Below are 17,741 nucleotides of genomic sequence, written 5' to 3'. Positions count from 1 at the left end.
TTTACGCTCCCCATGTCAGAGGTTGTCAAACCCTGCCTGTTTGGAATTCTGAGGGTGCCCTCCAATCATCTGTCACTCGAGGAAAGCTTGGCTCAGTTAATTTCCCTCTCTTCTCAATTGCCAGAGTGAAAACAAAAGTCTACAGGGCAACAGCAGTTCCTCCTCTATAAGCACAAAGATCAAAGCAAACACCTATCCTTGAGGGTTGACTTCAGGGTGACTTGAGAATTCTCATCAGTCAGACCCTGGATCTGTATATATGAATTGTTTTCCTCCCATGGTTTTGAATAAATGGCCGGACACGTGTCTAATTTCATTTTACCTGTCTAATGAGTTTAAATGTGGACACTGCTTGTTGCACAGATGATTGGTTTATATATTAATTATATATTATATTAAATAATAATAATAATAATAATAATAATAATAATAATACTTTACTTTTTGTACCCAGTCCATCTGACTGGGTTGCCCCAGTAACTCTGGGTAGCTTCCAACAGGATATATAAAAACACCACCACAACAACAGAGCACCACACATTAACATTAACACCACCACCACAACAGAGCACCACACATTAAAAGAGTCCCGATACGAACATCACACATTAAAAGAGTCCCGATGTCTACGGAAGGTCATATAATTATTTATTTCCTTGATGTCTGATGGGAGGGCATTCCACAGGGTGGGTGCCACTACCGAGAAGGCCCTCTGCCTGATTCCCTGTAACCTCACTTCTTGCTGTGAGGGAACCACCAGAAGGCCCTCGGAGCTGGACCTCAGTGTCCAGGCTGAATGATGGGAGTGGAGATGCTCCTTCAGGTATACAGCGCTTTTTTTCTTTAAAAATGTTTAGGGGTACTCTCGTTTTCCTACTCATATTGAAATACTGCCCCTCAATGAGGCCAAACTTAAGATTCACGAAATGTTTAGGGGTATGTGTACCCATGCGTCCCCCCAGAAAAAAAGCACTGTATACAGATATCCCAAGAAGCAGGCATTGGCTATTCATATGGCTTCATCTATAAAACACATCAAGGCTAGATGGTCCAGTAAAGAGCTATTCTCCTTTAAAATACTGAAAACAAAGTTATATGTGTTCTTCCACACAAAAGTTGCACTTTAGAAATTAATGTTCTTGATGTGGGGGGAATGTCAGAGTTTTCTGTTAAAAAATATGTATTTGGGGAGTTTCGGTTCAAACTGGACATTTGAAGTGTCAAACTGGACATGCACAAGCAGTGTGAATGCTAGTCAGTTTGGAAAGTTTTTTTTTTTTTTTTTAAATCTTTCTTACATGGGAAAAAAGATCCTTGATTTATTAGGTGATGTTACATTCTGCACAACAATACACTTTCCAAGCCAATAGAGTGAATCAAATCTCTTATCCTGCCTGTGCATTTTATTTGCATTTCTCACCAAAAATGCTATTCTTTTGGGAGCCACTGGACCCTTTGCAGAGTTCTCACATAGCATATCCATTTTCTTCTCTAATAGACATGCAGTATTCAGAGCCAGGAACATTCCTTTTCTCAGCTCAGAGCTATACAGTATATCTAATAAAGGCCTGCAGCCGTTAACGCCCAGACCCAGAAGGTCAGAAAAACCCTCCAGAAAGTACCCAAGGCACTGGAAAAACAAACCTAAGAGCAAAATGAACTGGCACCAGAAACTGCAAGTGGGGATTGTTTCACAGGATAAGAGAATGCTATCTGACAGACATGCTTTTGGATTTATGTTGGTGGAAGGTTGTTTTTTTAAAAAATAAAATAAAATAGGTGCATCACTATAAAATACTGAATTATTTTAAAACACTTCCTTAACCCTCCTATACATTTCAGTCAGAACTGACCCCCAAAGGGATATACAGATATATAACACATACCCTTTGCTATATCATACTCAATTGTTTTATGTTCTGTTTTACCGGGGACAGTCCTCCGTTTCAAGAGCTGTCAATAGTTCCAGTTACAGGTGGGTAGCCGTGTTGGTCTGCCATAGTCGAAACAAAATAGAAAATTCTTTTCAGTAGAAAATACAGTTGGTCTCTAAGGTGCTACTGAAAAGAATTTTCTATTTTGTTTCAAGAGCTGTCAAGTACAAGATCAAAAAAACGAGGAAGAGTACACACCTTCATGGCGTCTATCTATAGTTAGCAGGGTCAACAGCAGCCTGAGCTGGTACACAGCTCATCTGGTTGCAGTCTTCCCCACTATTGTGAGAAGTATTGCACTTCTGTTTAAATTAATTATTTAGAAATTTGCTTCCAGATGCATAGATTTAGCATATGCAATTTTTGTGCGCATCTCTGCCGTCTTTCATTCTCCTTCTTGCCGATGCACCTTCTGTTTTTGCAGATTTGGCCACCCTAATGGATTCCCCTATAGTAAACGGGTCCATTGCTCAGTGGTGCTGAAGCACTGTGCCCAGCCACACCCATTGTATTTTATTTATTTATGTTATTTGTTAAAAGGGTTTCCAAGTTAATTAGGCCACACCTAAAATGAAGGAGGGGGGGGGAGTGTGAAATTATGTCTGCCTAATACCATTACATAGTTCAACATGATGAAAACTCATTAAGTAACTCTATAGTTACTTTGATGCTGATGCAACTGGTAAAAGCAGGCATAGGCAAACTTGGCCCTCCGGATGTTTTGGGACTACAATTCCCATCATCCCTGACCACTGGTCCTGTTATTTAGGGATGATGGGAGTTGTAGTCCCAAAACATCTGGAGGGCTGAGTTTGCCTATGCCTGGGTAAGAGGTTAGCCAATTGCCATTACTTTATTATTATTATTATTATTATTATTATTATTATTATTATTATGCCTACTTCCATTTAAGTTAATATTGATTGATTGATTGATTACATTTAAATCCCACCTATTTCTCCAAAGGATGTCAAGGTGGTGTACATCGTTCTCCCCCTCATCAGGTAATCCTCACAACAACCCCGAGAGGTTGGTTAGGCTGAGAGGCAGTGACTGGCCCGAGGTCCCCCAGTGAGCATCCTGGCCAAGTGCGGATTGGAACTCTAGTGTCCCAGGTCCTAGTCTGACATACCAACCATAATACACTGTGTCTCAAGTTGAAAGGAAGAGTGCAGGAGTAAGAGGGTCTATGAAGCACCACAATAATTAACAGAAAAATCTTATGAAGTTGTGCTTCCTACTACAGTCATACCCCGGAAGTCGAATGCCTTGTGAGTCGAATGTTTTGGCTCCCAAACGCTGCAAACCCGGAAGTGAGTGTTCCAGTTTGCAAACGTTCTTTGGAAGCTGAATGTCTGACACAGCTTTTGCAGCTTCCGATTGCATGCTGGAAGCTCCTACAGCCAATCAGAATCCGCGCCTTGGTTGCCAAACGTTTTGGAAGTCGAACGGACTTCCGGAACGGCTTCCATTCGGCTTCCAAGGTACGACTGAATAAACATTAATCCTTCATACCGATTCCTCCACCTCCCCATTAAACTGGAGTCCTTAGAAAACAAATGCATGCACTGTATTTGCATGTATTATATTTGACAAAACAAATTCTTAAAGTGCTTCTTACAAGTATAGGAGCATGAAAAGATTTGCCCATTTCAAATTTTGGGAAAGGACAGAGTTGTGCACACCTCATGTACATAAAGTATTTGCAAACGCCTTACACAATCCCATAACAAATTCTAACTTTTCGGATTTTGCTGCACAACTCGTGCTCTACCGAACTGCACAGAATCCACCACCTGGCATGTTTGGGTGCCTGCCAAGTGCATCTCCAAGTCCTTCTCTGCCCAGCCCTTTTGTCCCTGCAGTCCCAGGCAACCAACAAAAACAGGAGATAAATTGTGACCCTGTCAGGCCACCATATATGGCTGCATTCAGCTTCCTGGGTCACAGGGTGTGCAGAGTTAAAAGCTGCTTTGATCACACTAGAACATCAGCTTGCTGTATCCAGCACACAACATAAACCTGTGTTCGAAACCAAACAGCAAATACCTTCCATAAGCTAAACAAAATAGAAAATTCTTTCCAGTAGCACCTTAGAGACCAACTGAGTTTGTTCTTGGTATGAGCTTTTGTGTGCAGGCACACTTCTTCAGATAACTTCTTCCATAAGCTGCTAACCTAAACATGTAGACCTCGTTGATCGCAGCGGGACTGACTTCTGAAAACACACACAGAGCATTACTGATTTTTACACAGGCTACTCCTTTGCAATCTGGGGCAGATTCTGTGCAGGGACAGGTCCATCCTTGTCCTTTTTTTAACAAAGCCAATCATGTTACCAGTAACAAGAAACTAAATAAGGGAAGCCTTCTGCCACAGTAGATTTTGTGAGAGAAATTTCAGTGTGGTTCTGGTGACATTTCACCATATAAACCAGCCAATGGATATAAAACAAAGCAATTACAACTGATGTTCAGAAGGATGTTGCTTAATTAGCATTTGGGGGGGGGGGAATGAGGGATTTAAAATAATCCATACAGAAACTATAATCCAGCTGCATTTAAACTGCAATCCTTAAAACGCTTCTCAAGGTATGTTGTTCTACAGAGTAATCGATGTGAAGACTGCCATCTCCTTATAGTAAGACTCTGCATTTTTACCTGACAGTAAATCAATGGGACTTACTCTCCAGTCAGCGTGCACAGGTTTGCAGCTTCGGTGAATTAAACCTTCCAACACAATGTTACAAGCAACCTCATGGAGGCCTTTCTCACAATAAAAGCCACAGTGGAAGACGGAAGCATAAAGTTATGAACAGAAATTTCACTTCAAAACTTTAAAAGCAAGCACATTACCCAGCTCTTTTAAAAGCATGCAAATATTGGTTCCCCACAATTAGTTCCTCTGACAGGTTAGGATTTGCTTCTGTAATAATAGCCTGGAGCCCGTAAGCGAGAATGAAAGTTTAGAGCAAAACAGCGTAACTCAACTCACCTTTCGTTACCAGTGTATGCAACTAGATTTTCAATTCATTTGCAGGGTCATAAGGTGCATCCCAACCAGAAGGAGAGAAAAGAAAGCTGCCTTCTTTAACAGATGTCTAGCCCGACAACAAGTCATTCGATCTCCCAATCTGATACCTGCAGGAAGAAAACTTTTTTAATTGGCTGGCCCACACAAGGAAATGCATGACATCACAGACGGCTGGAAAGACAAACTTCACTGTGTGCACCTGAGAGATTTAAAGCAACAGCGAGCCGCACCCAGCCTGTCATCTACCCAGAAACAAGTAAACTGCATGTGCCTGCCTGCATACGAAGTTCAGATAACAGTCATGTCATGTGCAGTAAGATTTTCTCCCTTTTAGGATCCTCACATCTCCTCTGCTCTCACCTCATATCCTTCGGTAGCAAATTATTATGAAAATATGCTACAGATTTAATAAATCATAATTAAGACTAACCACATGTTTGGACATAATGCTGAGTTAAAAACAGAAGCGAAAGCTACAAAACAGCTCCCGGTTTTGACACAGGAGGAGAAGGAAGTGGAGGGGGGGAGTGTGAGCCTGAGGCTCATCCAGGGTCGTTCATTAACAATCAACCACGCTACTTATCATTTTGTTTAAATACTGCCTCCGGCCTTGTTTGAGCATCATAATAAACCATAGTTAATTGTTGCACCAATCTTTGCTTCTTTGCTCCTTCTTGGTATTGTGCAGGGGAAACAAACCACCATTTCTGGTGCGCTCTTATGTCCAAACTTGGGTTTGTGTTTTATTTTACTTCCAACAAGCCACAATCTTTTGTTCTTGTTTGTTCTTGGCTTAATTATTGTGGTTTGTTTGAGAAAAATGAACCATGTTTTGATTCCCCTGCATACCAGCAGAGTTAAGTAAAAACAAACAAACCAATAACCCCAAATGGGGTTGATGGGAGTTGTCATCTAATAACATCTGAACCATATTGGTTACCCCATAGTAAGGCAATAACAATGGTTTACCGTGACGTACAAAATTCAAACTGCCTTCACTTCTACCACACCCACTCACTAACAGAAAACTGATTTCAGATCCCAGCCGGCACGTAGATCGGCCATTCAAGAAAACGTCCTCAGACATTGGCTACCGCTAAAGGAATGTCAGCCAACCACCCCTGACTATTAGCAAACCACCAGCTTATCCAAAGATGGTTGCCCAGCAGCCGTAACAATTCTACTGTGTGGAAAAGATAGATATGAGCATGCAATCCGAGTTAACACAAAGAAAAGCAAATCTGTTGTAGAAAGGTGCCAGCAGAGAACGTGCCAGAATTTTGAGTGTCTAAGAAGCAGAGCAGCTTTTGAGCTGGTTTCACACAATTGGCACTTTACTGAAACAAAAATCCTTCTTTTGTTCTGAAAGGCAACTTGGTGTGGGAGGAAATACTGGTCCACCAACTATGTGAATCACAAACAAGACAACCCTTCCAACTGCCTTACTGATTGTTGGGAAGTGCAGTTTCTTTCCAAAGCAAAAGAAGCCACTTTTGAAGACTTCCAGAAGGGACGGCCGTCCTAGCCTGTTGGACTAAAAACAATCAAGAGTCTAGTGGCACATTAGAGAGGAAATTCTCATGGCCTAAGCTTTCATGGGCCACTCTACCAGATGCACGAAATACTCACCTCAGTGGGCAGGTGTATACCCTGAACGTAAGAAGAACGAAGAAAGGTTTTCTACAAAGTGAGGCTAAAAGGTCAAACAATGCAAAACACAGAAGTGGGTGAGTCATTGTACCATATGCAACACAAACCAGCTCCATACAATGTGGAACTTGGGACTCATCAAATCCTGGGAGTGGCTGGCTCACTACAGAAAGTAATTGTACCTCTGCATGTGCAGAGGATCTTGCTCTTTTCGTTATCAGTTTTGCTAGTCCAGAGTTGGACACACCCATATTGATTGGATTTTGTATTCATTTGAACAGCCTCTGCATACTGCTGTAACAAAAGCTGCTGTCTCTTTTGTGCTTGTGCTTTTAGTCTCTTTAAATAAAAACACAAGTCCTTATTTCAATACCAGACCCTCCAAGTGTCCTTATTTTCCAGGGACAGTCCCAGATTTACAGAAGATTTGATCCCATAATGGCCCGCTTTTACTTAGGACATCCCTATTTTCATCTACTAGGGTTAACTAAGAACATGTTTGAGTGTTGAACTGCAGTCAGAGTGCCTGTGGTATTTCCTCCTTTCCACTGTCTCCCAAGCAGTCTGCCTCTACAGCCACCCAGTTTGATTACTGAGAACTAAGTGTCTGTGGTGCCATGTAATTAAACAGACAAACTGCATTGCTACATTGGATTCATTAAAGGCTGCTTGATGCTTATGATTGAAAAAATGCTAAATCTGGGTGTTGCGCTTTTTAATCTCCAAACTGAGAGGCAGCCTGTTTGACTGAAAGGAGAGCAACATCATATGCCGGTCTCAAAACGGACTAGGGCCCAGTCACTGAAATTATGCCCCACGATTTAGGAGTTTACTGCCTGCATTTCTGCAGCTCTTTAACACATCCTTGTGTGGCTTACCACAGAATGGTTTGCTCTCATAACAAATGACGGCACGTTCCAACTGAATTTGATGAGATGTACAGTGGTACCTCGGGTTACAGACCCTTCAGGTTACAGACTCTGCTAACCCAGAAATAGTACCTCGGGTTAAGAACTTTGCTTCAGGATGAGAACAGAAATCGTGCAGTGGTGCAGCAGCGGGAGGCCCCATTAGCTAAAGTGGTACCTCAGGTTAAGAACAGTTTCAGGTTAAGAACGGACCTCCAGAACGAATTAAGTTCTTAACCTGAGGTACCACTGTACTGCTGATGAAGATCCGTATACTTTAAAACTTCAGTGTGGTATAAATTTACCCCACCACCACACTGGGTTTGTGCCATCATTTATTCTTCCAGTACACTCAGTAGAAGACAGATATCAAGACGGAGGCTAGTAGATGCAGCACAAAAAAGCCGAAAATAGAAGTATTCCAAAAGTGTTGAAATAGAAATTATTTCATGAATTGAAGTGTTTTTGTCATTGTGATGAGGGGTGGGGCATGACAGGAAGAAGGTCCTCAGAAAGGAGGATTAAAAGTACCAAGGGCAGAGGAAAGGAGAGCCTTTAGAAAGCAGCAGATGAGTGGAATGGAGGGCGGGGAATAGGAGTATGCGTGGCCAGGAGCTGGCAAAAGAGAGGAGAACTGATGTTCACGTGCTGTTTTCAAGCAAGGAGCTAAATCTAGGATTGCATGGCTCTAGCATTCCTGTTAGAAATGCAACCTGCACTGAGTTCCAATCCTTTTTTTCTACCAAAAAAGGTGCAGCAAGAAGGGGAAAACCCCAAGCAAATGGGGGAAAAGAGGGACCAGGAAGCAAAGGGGCAGGAAAGGAAGAAATATCCAAAAATATTTCAGATCTGCCAGTAGAAGAAAAGAGGAAACAGTACTAACAAAATATTGAACTTGTAATAGAAGCTCCCCAATGAAGGACCTGGGAGGTCCAAAATTGGATATTTGCTTCTTTCCCCAACTCATTTGCTTCCTGCTCCCTGCCTGCAATCTACAAAAAGGATCCTTCTACTACCCTGAGTTGACCAGATTTCAAATATGCAGTGGCCACCACAATATAGACTTCTTATCTGCCTGTTCAGCTCTCTGTATTAAAATGCATCACCTGAACCAGAGCTTCTTTGGGTGGCAGGTTTTAACAGCGGGGTTGAGGTTAATGTGGGGAGCAAGGAACCAACCTTCTACATGCAATGTGTAATAATGTCCTTGCAAAAGAAGACTGCCCCACACTCAATCCCCACATGGTATGAATTGGCCTTAGGACCTGGAGGTGCACCTCCTCTCAGAGAAAGACTGCAGTCCTTGAAAGAATCACAGCTTGAGCCTGCAATTTTTCTGAGCTATAAATCCTGCTAAATGAGTGGGAGAATATGTGCTTTGCATACAGGAGATCCCGGACTCAATCCCTGGCATCTCCCGGTAGGACTGGCAAAGATCTCTGGTTGAAACTCTGGAGAACTAAGTGGACCGATGGGCCAGCTTACGGCAGTGTCCTGTATTCTTTGCCAGGGCTGTTCAACTTTTCATACCAAGTGGACTGCAAGACTACTTCAACAGGGAACCTGCGGGCTGCACACTGCCTTGTCGCATGGTGGTGGTTTGGGTGCCACCCCAGCCCTCGCTCTGCCTTCCCAAAGCTGGCCAGACAGGGGCTGTGAGAAGGAGGCACAAGGCTCTGGCAGGGTGTCATGAACTGGCAGGACAAAGGGGGTGAGGCAGAGAAAACTGGCGAGGGGTGTACCATGGACTGAGACACACCGGGATGGGGAAGGAGAGGTTGGTATACGGAGAGGTTGGTATACTCACAGGATGATGGAGGATGATGAAGGGATGGGGGTCGGTACACAGGAACCAGAGCAGCAGGACCCATCACCTGAGCCAGAGAGGTCACTGTCTCCCCAAACATGGTGAGCTCTGAGGCGTAGGGAGCAGCAGGAGAGGTGCTCCAGGAAGCTGAGGCAGGCAAGGGCCCACAGCCCAGCTCCTTAGCTGACCAGGTGGGGCTCGCTAGCTCTGGGAGGTATGTGATTCCTCAGCTGGAGTAGGCTTGGAACAGGTGAGGGCCACGTGCCTCATCAAGCCCAGATGCTGCAATCAGCATGTAAGGAACAAAAGGGAAGCACAGCTGAGGTGCTGTGTCTGCTCAACTGCCCATGTTGATGGGCCTTAGCTTGGATGCTCCAGGATCTCTGTGGGACTGTATTTCTGTTTGGACCTTTGACAGGTGGATTGACCCTGGACTGGGGCTTAACATACTGACTTGCTGCCTGGTAGGCCAAGGGTTCAGGACACAGGGTCCTGGAGCCCTCCCACTTCCTTCCCAAAGCTGGGAAAGCACTAAATTGGCCTTGGGAAGTAAGTAAGAGGAATCTAGGATCCTGACAGAGCCCTCATGCTTCCTTCCCAAAGCTCAGTACCTTGCTTACCTAGTTTTGGGAATGCAGCACAATGTCAAATGTTGCCAATGGCTGCTTTAAAAAAAAGGCCTTGAGGGCCACTCATTGAATCACCCAGTTCACTACTATGGACAGTGAGACTTACACCCAACTAAATGAACATATTATATAGCTCATTCACACTGTGGCCAAGGTGTGATTTTATGCTGTGAAACAGGGTTGGAATAACCAACTATGCTGCCCAGCAGAGGTGCCAAACAATCGATGGCTCTGTTTTCAGATCACTGCCAGTGATTTCCTGAAGTAAAAGGAGCCTGTTTCAGATTTCTGCAACTCGGAATGTAGTGAATTATCAGCTAACAATGGTACTTTCCCCCTCAAGATATAGGCAAATTTAAACTTGGCCTTGCAGTGAGGTAGCCTGGAGGCTTCCTGTAAGAATCTTGGCAGCCAGCCAGACTTGGGTCCAAGGCTGTTCAGCCAATTACTGTGCATAAGGGAGAGCAGGAATAGGTCATAACTATGAATATGACTTTAAGAACACAGTGGTATCAGTTTTGGAACTGTGCTTCCCCTCCTGTAAGAAAAACACAACCTATTAAATCTTAAAAGCGAGAGTATTTCTAGAGATTAGCTATAGCAACCCATGAATCCCACTGTAGGTTCTTAGTATGATAAAATACACATACACAGCTGGAGAACGTAAGGTTTTGAAACCCCACAAAGCAGCTGAAGAAAAAGAAAAAAGCAGCAACCCACAGAGATCAAAGGCGCATTTCACCAAATAAAGCTATTTCTTTTGGGCTGATTTTTCTTGTGCTTTGTTTTCAGCCCAAAGAATAACTTGGGGGGAGGGGGGGAGGAAATTGCAAACACTTGCTAAAGTTTCTTCTTCAACACTGTAGGCTCCCTAAGCTCACTTTATTAAGAATTGAATTTATACATAATACCACAACTGCCAATAGAAGACAAGAGATCCTGGTCTTCCATGACAATTATTCTGTACTGGGCAAAATCAGAGGGGTGCTCAAGTCGGCACCAATGCCAAGTCCTGATTCCCAATATGCTTTTCCTGCAGCACAGATAGAAATAACATAGTATGGACGAGAAGCGGATTGCAGCAGTAATGCTCCGCACCCCATTTTCCTAGTGAAAAGAAAGGGAAATTTACTGCACCCGCATTTCATGGAATCTTATACGTCAGAGATAAATATTCCTATTAGAAATGTGATGCAATGTCAGTAAATTTTGGGTGTATGTATTTTATGCAACCAATGATGAATAAACATGACAGTCCATTCTCAAACATGTGGGGGAAACTACTTTGAGGTTTCTTACAACCAAGTTGTGGATAAATTTAAATAAATAAATAAAAAGTTATATTTTGCCATTGGACCCTCATTGTTTCTTGGTTACATGAAAACAACAGTATTATTAGAAGATCAGGAAAAGTTTATTTACCTTCTCACAGCCACAATGATCTCTTATCACCTATATAATTTTTTTGGCATCGATTTGTAGAGAGACAATGGAGTGTGCCTCTGGGGGTGAAGTCAATTCGCTGGAGAATTACAGCACCAGCCGCGGCTGCAGAGATCAGTAACTTGTAACTGCTGCCTCCCACGTTGTTTTTTGTTGCTGAAGTGACCTTTCCAGAGTGTAAGCCTTGGCAGTGTGTATGGGGGTCCTGGGCTGTTGTGTCTTAGGGACTCAACTCTCGGTTTGTTTAGGGTTTACTCCTTTGGACTTTTATTCTCCTGAAGATGTTCTGCAAGGCAGCAGGTACAAAATTTTCTTTGGGGTTTACTCTCAAAACCCCCCTCCTACCTGGACTCCCAGGCAGCATACCTGTCCAATTTAACTATTCCAAAATACAGACGAGCTTTTACGTTGGCCAGATTAGATATGCTACCTTCCGCTGTTCTTGAAGGCCGATTCTCAACAACACCATTCCAGAATCGACTCTGCCCCTGTGGAGTCGGTAATGTGGAGACTGTATCACATGTACTCCTGTCTTGCCCCTTATATAAAGACTTGAGGGAAGAGATCGTCACGCCACTTATACTTGCCATTCCGGGCCGCTCATCCGAGGACATACCGGTACTGTTTTTCCTCCTGGCAGACCAGAATACCCAGACAATGGAGAAGATAGCCAGATTTGTTGAGAGGGCCATGAAATTGAGGGCTGCCAGCTGAATAACAGTGCCCCCTCATAATTAAGATCTCATTTATTCTTGTTTTAATTGTGCCGAATCCCGATTCAGCTCATTTTATTGGTTATATATGGTTTTTATCAGTATCTGTAATGTGTCTTTTTGATGCAATGGCCTGTAGGCTATGCAAATAAAGTTTGTTGTTGTTGTTACTCTCAAAACCTTTCTCATGAATGAGTATAGCCACGAGGTAGTAGAAGTTTAGGACCAGAGTTTTCCCTCTCCTAGATGGGCTACCTTCCCAGGTTGACAAACCCCATCTGCCTCTCATTCCCCTCTAAAGCACTTGCAGTAGCAGCCTTCTTGATCATCAGACCCACCAGAGATACTACATCTCCCTATCATCCCAAATGCCAATAAACAGAAAAAGAAAAAAATGCTCCATTAAAATCTGATTGTCTATGACGAGTCTGCGATATTGTATCTATGATAAAATGAGAAAACTAGGTAACGGAGAAGGTAGGCAAACAAACAAACAAACAAACAAATAAATTTTAGAAATGGAATGTTACAATGCACTGGAATATTTCAAGCATTAAATGAAATTTTCACCCACTTTTCCCCATCGCAAGATGTTAGTGAGGTATAACATTACAATTTCCTTTTAGCCATCGGATGATAATATGTAATGCTTTGAAGAGCATGCATGTATATATAAAAAAAGTTCAAGGATTAATCTCTGCTCCTAGCACATTCATTAGGTGAATTGAAAAGCAAGCATGTTACATAACCAGTCTAGAGACAATTACGTTTTCTCTCTCCAAAGTTCACAGTATTAATAGCCATCTAACTAAAGGGAGGTGAATAGAACCATGCATGCAACTGTGCTTTGATTCACTGGCTGCCATCCAAAGAGCAGCACAATTAGTTATGCATGCCTAAGAGCACTATGGGATTATATTTTTCAAACCACAACACACACCCCATATCACATGGCGGAGCACATTTGAAACCCACAGGACTTTCAAAAGCAGTTTCTAATATGGCCTGGGAAGTGGCTGTTGAAAAAATGATTGAAAGTTTTTTTTTAAAAAAAAAAACCTCACAGGGCACACCCAAGGATCCTAGCCACTGGAAAACAATGTGTTGGGGTTGGATGGTGGGGAATAAATATTATTTGCTAGGAATAGAACATAGCAAATTGCAATCGTTCCTGAGCAAATGGAAACTAATGTAGCGCCAGAATGTAGCCTCTCACAAGCCAGTTATTTTTCCTGTTATGTTTATAGATTAGTAACTAGTTCAAAAGTACACACTTTTCTGCTGCATCTGTTTCCCGTCTGCACTCCTGGGAGGTGCACACCAATCTTGGCCTAAATATTGATGCAGTAGGCTAATATCTAGTTAAAGCTATGGTTTTCCCAGTAGTAATGTGTGGAAGTGAGAGCTGGACCATAAAGAAGACTGATCGCCGAAGAATTGATGCTTTTGAATTATGGTGCTGGAGGAGACTCTTGGGAGTCCCATGGACTGCAAAAAGATCAAACTTATCCATCCTTAAAGAAATCAGCCCTGAGTGCTCACTGGAAGGGCAGATCCTGAAGTTGAGGCTCCAGTACTTTGGCCACCTCATGAGAAGAGAAGACTCCCTGGAAAAGACCCTGATGTTGGGAAAGAGAAGGGGAGAAGGGGACGACAGAGGATGAGATGGTTGGACAGTGTTCTCGAAGCGACTGGCATGAGTTTGGCCAAACTGCAGGAGGCAGTGAAAGATAGGCATGCCTGGCGTGCTCTGGTCCATGGGGTCACGAAGAGTCGGACATGACTGAATGACTGAACAACAACAGGCTAATATCGCTGTTATGTTGTATGAAGTTGGGAGTAGACTAGGGCTGTGAACACCCTGTGCCATCAAAGCATATTTGAAGCATGTTCTTTTCCCTCAAAGAATTCTGGGCAATGTAGTTTTGTTAAGGGTTGCTGGAAATTGTAACCCTGAGAAGGCTAAACTTCATCTGGCCAACCAAGGCTGACTCAGTCCCATGGCCAAGCCTGAACCCAGATTGGAATGGATCTAAATAATTAGCGTCATCCAAGAATGCTTGTGGCTGCATAATGATATGATGTTGTTGTTGGTGCTGCTGCTGCTGCTGCTTATTCTTCTGACAAGAGACTATTATTGACAGCGACAACAATAATGGGAGGGGAGGAGCAACAATGCAGCAAATGAATGCTGCTAATTGACAGAACCAGCCACACACTTTCTTCAAATCAAGTACAGTAATGCTTATAACCAGTGTTTTGGTTGTTGTTGTTGTTGTTGTTGTTTAAGAAAAAGAGGTGCCGGTACTCACCATGAAGTTGTTACAGTAAGTTCTACACTTTTAACATTTGAAAAATTTCCTCCAGAAAAAAGCACTGCTTATAACAGCGATTCATCTATTTAAAGGAACTCGCCTCTGGTTTCAACGGCAGCTATTTAAATTATTTGGCGTTTGCTTCTGAGTTCTTACAGAACACATTATTTTATACCATATGCTTTTAGAATAAAAGGAAGGAGACTCTTGAACTGTCATCTAAATGCTGTCTCTGTCATTTCCCCAAAGCTGTTTGGAAGATTGGAAAAATGGATTAGAAAATGCTGACATATTCTTAAAAGCTTGGCTTGAATGTTGATGACTCTTCCTCACTAACAACTAACAGTAAGGCACTGTTTCTAACACACAATGTTTTATGCATTGTGTGTGGAGTACGTTGTGTGGAGAGGAGACTATAAAGTCCTCTCCGCTCCCCTCATCTCCTGAGAAGTTTAGCAAAAGACCATTATCTTTAATTTGGACATCTGAAGAGAGGATGCAAAAGCCAGGAAGGAAGTTTTCAAAATCTGCACAAAAAAATACTCTTAGAAAAGGCCTTCTTCCAAAGGGAATATTACAACAGGATACAGTTAAGAAAAACAAGAGACGAGAATGAGGAGGAGAATGTCAAACTGTAAACAAAACAAAACAAACAAAAAAATATCGGGAAAGTAACCCAAGGAAAACATCTCGAAGCACTGCAATAATGGTTTGGGGGTAATGTATAATAAATACATGGTTAAAATGTTCCCTGCTTAAAACATACTTCTAAGCATGTATATAAACATTTGGGGAAATTAACATGTACTTTTCCAAATGTACAATTATATGATGCCCAGAAAACAGAACTTTGTGGACTCCCACTGTTTGTGTTCATCTTATAGCTCCTTTGAAGTCATGTGATGGGATATAAATCTCAAAAGTACATAAATGCATGCATCCATCCATCTGTAAATCTAGGCCATACATACTCGCTTTAGGCCACCAAAGTATCAAGACAGAATTCTTTTGACATTATAAGAGGATACTCTGCTCTCTCCTCACATTATTTCCTGAAGTACTAAAAGGCCTGATAGGCAAACTCCACCTGGGATCCGTTCTTGGAGAGACTTGAAAGCATGAAATACTCAACGTTTATATGGTGCGTTTCATATGTTCAAAGCTCTCTGTGTACATTTTCTCAGTATTAACCATCACAAAACCTTGTAAAGTAGGCTAGCATTATCTCCATATTTCTCAAACACCATTGAAATGAATGGAAGCTGTGCAAGAGACAGTAAATGGAGCTCTTTGGGTTTTTTTGTCTTAGGCATCAAACTCTCTTGAGCCAGCCCTTGGATTTGCCAAGCCATATCTAAGTGTTACTGGCAGGGGGCACCTATAAATATATGCACTGAGAATGAAAGAAAGTAAAAACATGCAATTTTTATTGCTTCGGGTTCACAATAATGTATGTGGAAGTGTGTGCCAATTTCCATTCTTAAGTTTCTTTCACATATGTGTGCAAAGCCTTCTCCCTGGTTCCAATGTAACTGAGAAATATGGCAAGGAATATGATCTGGGGACTGGGGCATTTTTTTGTTTGGCGGAGGGGGGAAGTGAGTAAGAAGGGATAAGATACAGAGGTTTATCCAATTATGCACATTTGGGGGGGGGAGGTAGATTGAGAGAACTTTTTCTTCCTTTCTCATAATGCTAGAACCGGGGATCGTCACCCTATAAAGCTGAACAGTGGGAGAGTCCAGACAGATGAAAGAAAGGACTTCTTCACACAGCACATTGTTAAATTATAAAATTGACCACCACAAGATACAATGATGACCACCAACTTGGATCGCTTTAAAGGGGAATTAGAAAAATTCATGGTGGGTAAGGCTACCAATCGGTATCCACCATGATAGTGTGTACAGTAGGCCTCTGAATACCAACTGCTGAAGAATATGAGCAACAGGACTCTTGCATTCATGTTCCATTTGTGCCCTTCCCATAGGCATCTAGCTGGTCACTGTGAGAAAAAAAGGACGCTGGACTGCATAGGTCTTTGGTCTAATCCAAAGCGGCTTTCCTTATACAGTAGAACCTCAGTTGTTGAACATAAACCGTTCCGGAAAAACGTTCGACATCCGGAACTTTTGACAACCGAGGTGCAAAGAGTTGCCGGCAATTTCAATGGTGAAATTTGAGAAATGTGCCTCAGAAGCCGTTTGACTTCTAAGGCGCGTTCGAAAATGGAAGCAATTACTTCCAGGTTTTCGGCATTCGGGTTCTGAAACATTTGGCTTCAGAGACGCTCGAAAACTGAGCTTCCACTGTATTCGCGAACGAGAGAAAACATGATAGTCTTCAGTGTGTCGTCTGTATTTTTAGAAATCAAAAAATAAATAAGTAAAAAACCCAAACACCACACTCTTGAGGAAACTAACCATAGCTAGCAAGAGCTGCCTCAAGGAGATACACTCACCACACTATAGTCATTGTTACCACAACTGTGTGAACAGCTGCCATGATGTGGATGTGCTCTGACTATGCGAGGTAGGATCATGATCAAAGTTATATATTAAACAATTTTAGATCAACTACCAGAAGAAAACCAGGGTGGAGGTGTAGGGGGGGGGAGTTTACAGAAAAATATCCTTTATTTATAGTATTGCTGCCACTGAAAACTTAGGAAGGAGATTGGAAGTGGCTTTTCTGATCTCGGCAACAGAATTCAATTATTGGATAGTATAACAGGATGCCGTAATTGGGAATGGGTTTTCTGGACTGGGATATGTATGAATAAAGAGGATAGCCTACATTTCAAGAACCACAGGCCGCAATTGTCCTGGAGGACAGAATCATTCCAGTGCTTTGCCTGATCACATGTCACATGTGAGACCGAAACATAATATGGCCCTTCTATGGCTTAAATTTCAGAGTGCACCCTTGTGGCTGGCATCCACAAGGATCCTCAGATGTACATTTGGATGCAGTTATCATGGGAAAATCCCATGTATGGCTTTACTTGAGAATGGGTCTCAATTTCTCAGAGCTCAGACAAAATACATCAGTGGTAAAGCAGTGAGACTAATGAGATACTCTCTGTTTGCCATATGAGTCCTAAACCAAAATGAAATAATACTTCAGCCAAGCAATAATAGCAAAAAAAGAGAAGTGCTTATTTTTTCCTTCTTGCTAGTGCATGATGTAGTGCCAACGAAATGCAATCTAGAACTTGCAAGTAAAAATGTGAGGCACAAAGCAGATGGATAAACAAGAAGCTCTGTCCTGTTCTAATCTGCTATCACTTCTTAGGTTATCTGCTAGAAT

General features: G+C 42.4%; 1 protein-coding gene across 2 annotated transcripts in view; it reads right to left on the bottom strand.

Moving 5' to 3' along the window:
* LNX1 (ligand of numb-protein X 1) overlaps positions 1-5,074 on the bottom strand; it is an 86,355-nt gene extending 81,281 nt beyond the window's left edge. For both annotated transcript variants that reach the window (XM_033159914.1, XM_033159917.1), the window contains exon 1: positions 4,929-5,074. The gene's annotated coding sequence lies outside the window, so the exon portion shown is untranslated. The remainder of the gene's footprint in view (positions 1-4,928) is intronic.
* Positions 5,075-17,741: the final 12,667 nt, after the last annotated feature.

Source organism: Lacerta agilis, chromosome 9 (assembly GCF_009819535.1).
Source record: "Lacerta agilis isolate rLacAgi1 chromosome 9, rLacAgi1.pri, whole genome shotgun sequence".
In the NCBI taxonomy this organism is placed as follows: Eukaryota; Metazoa; Chordata; class Lepidosauria; order Squamata; family Lacertidae; genus Lacerta; species Lacerta agilis.
Note: the sequence above shows the minus strand (reverse complement) of the source record. Positions and strands in the feature narration are given on the sequence as shown.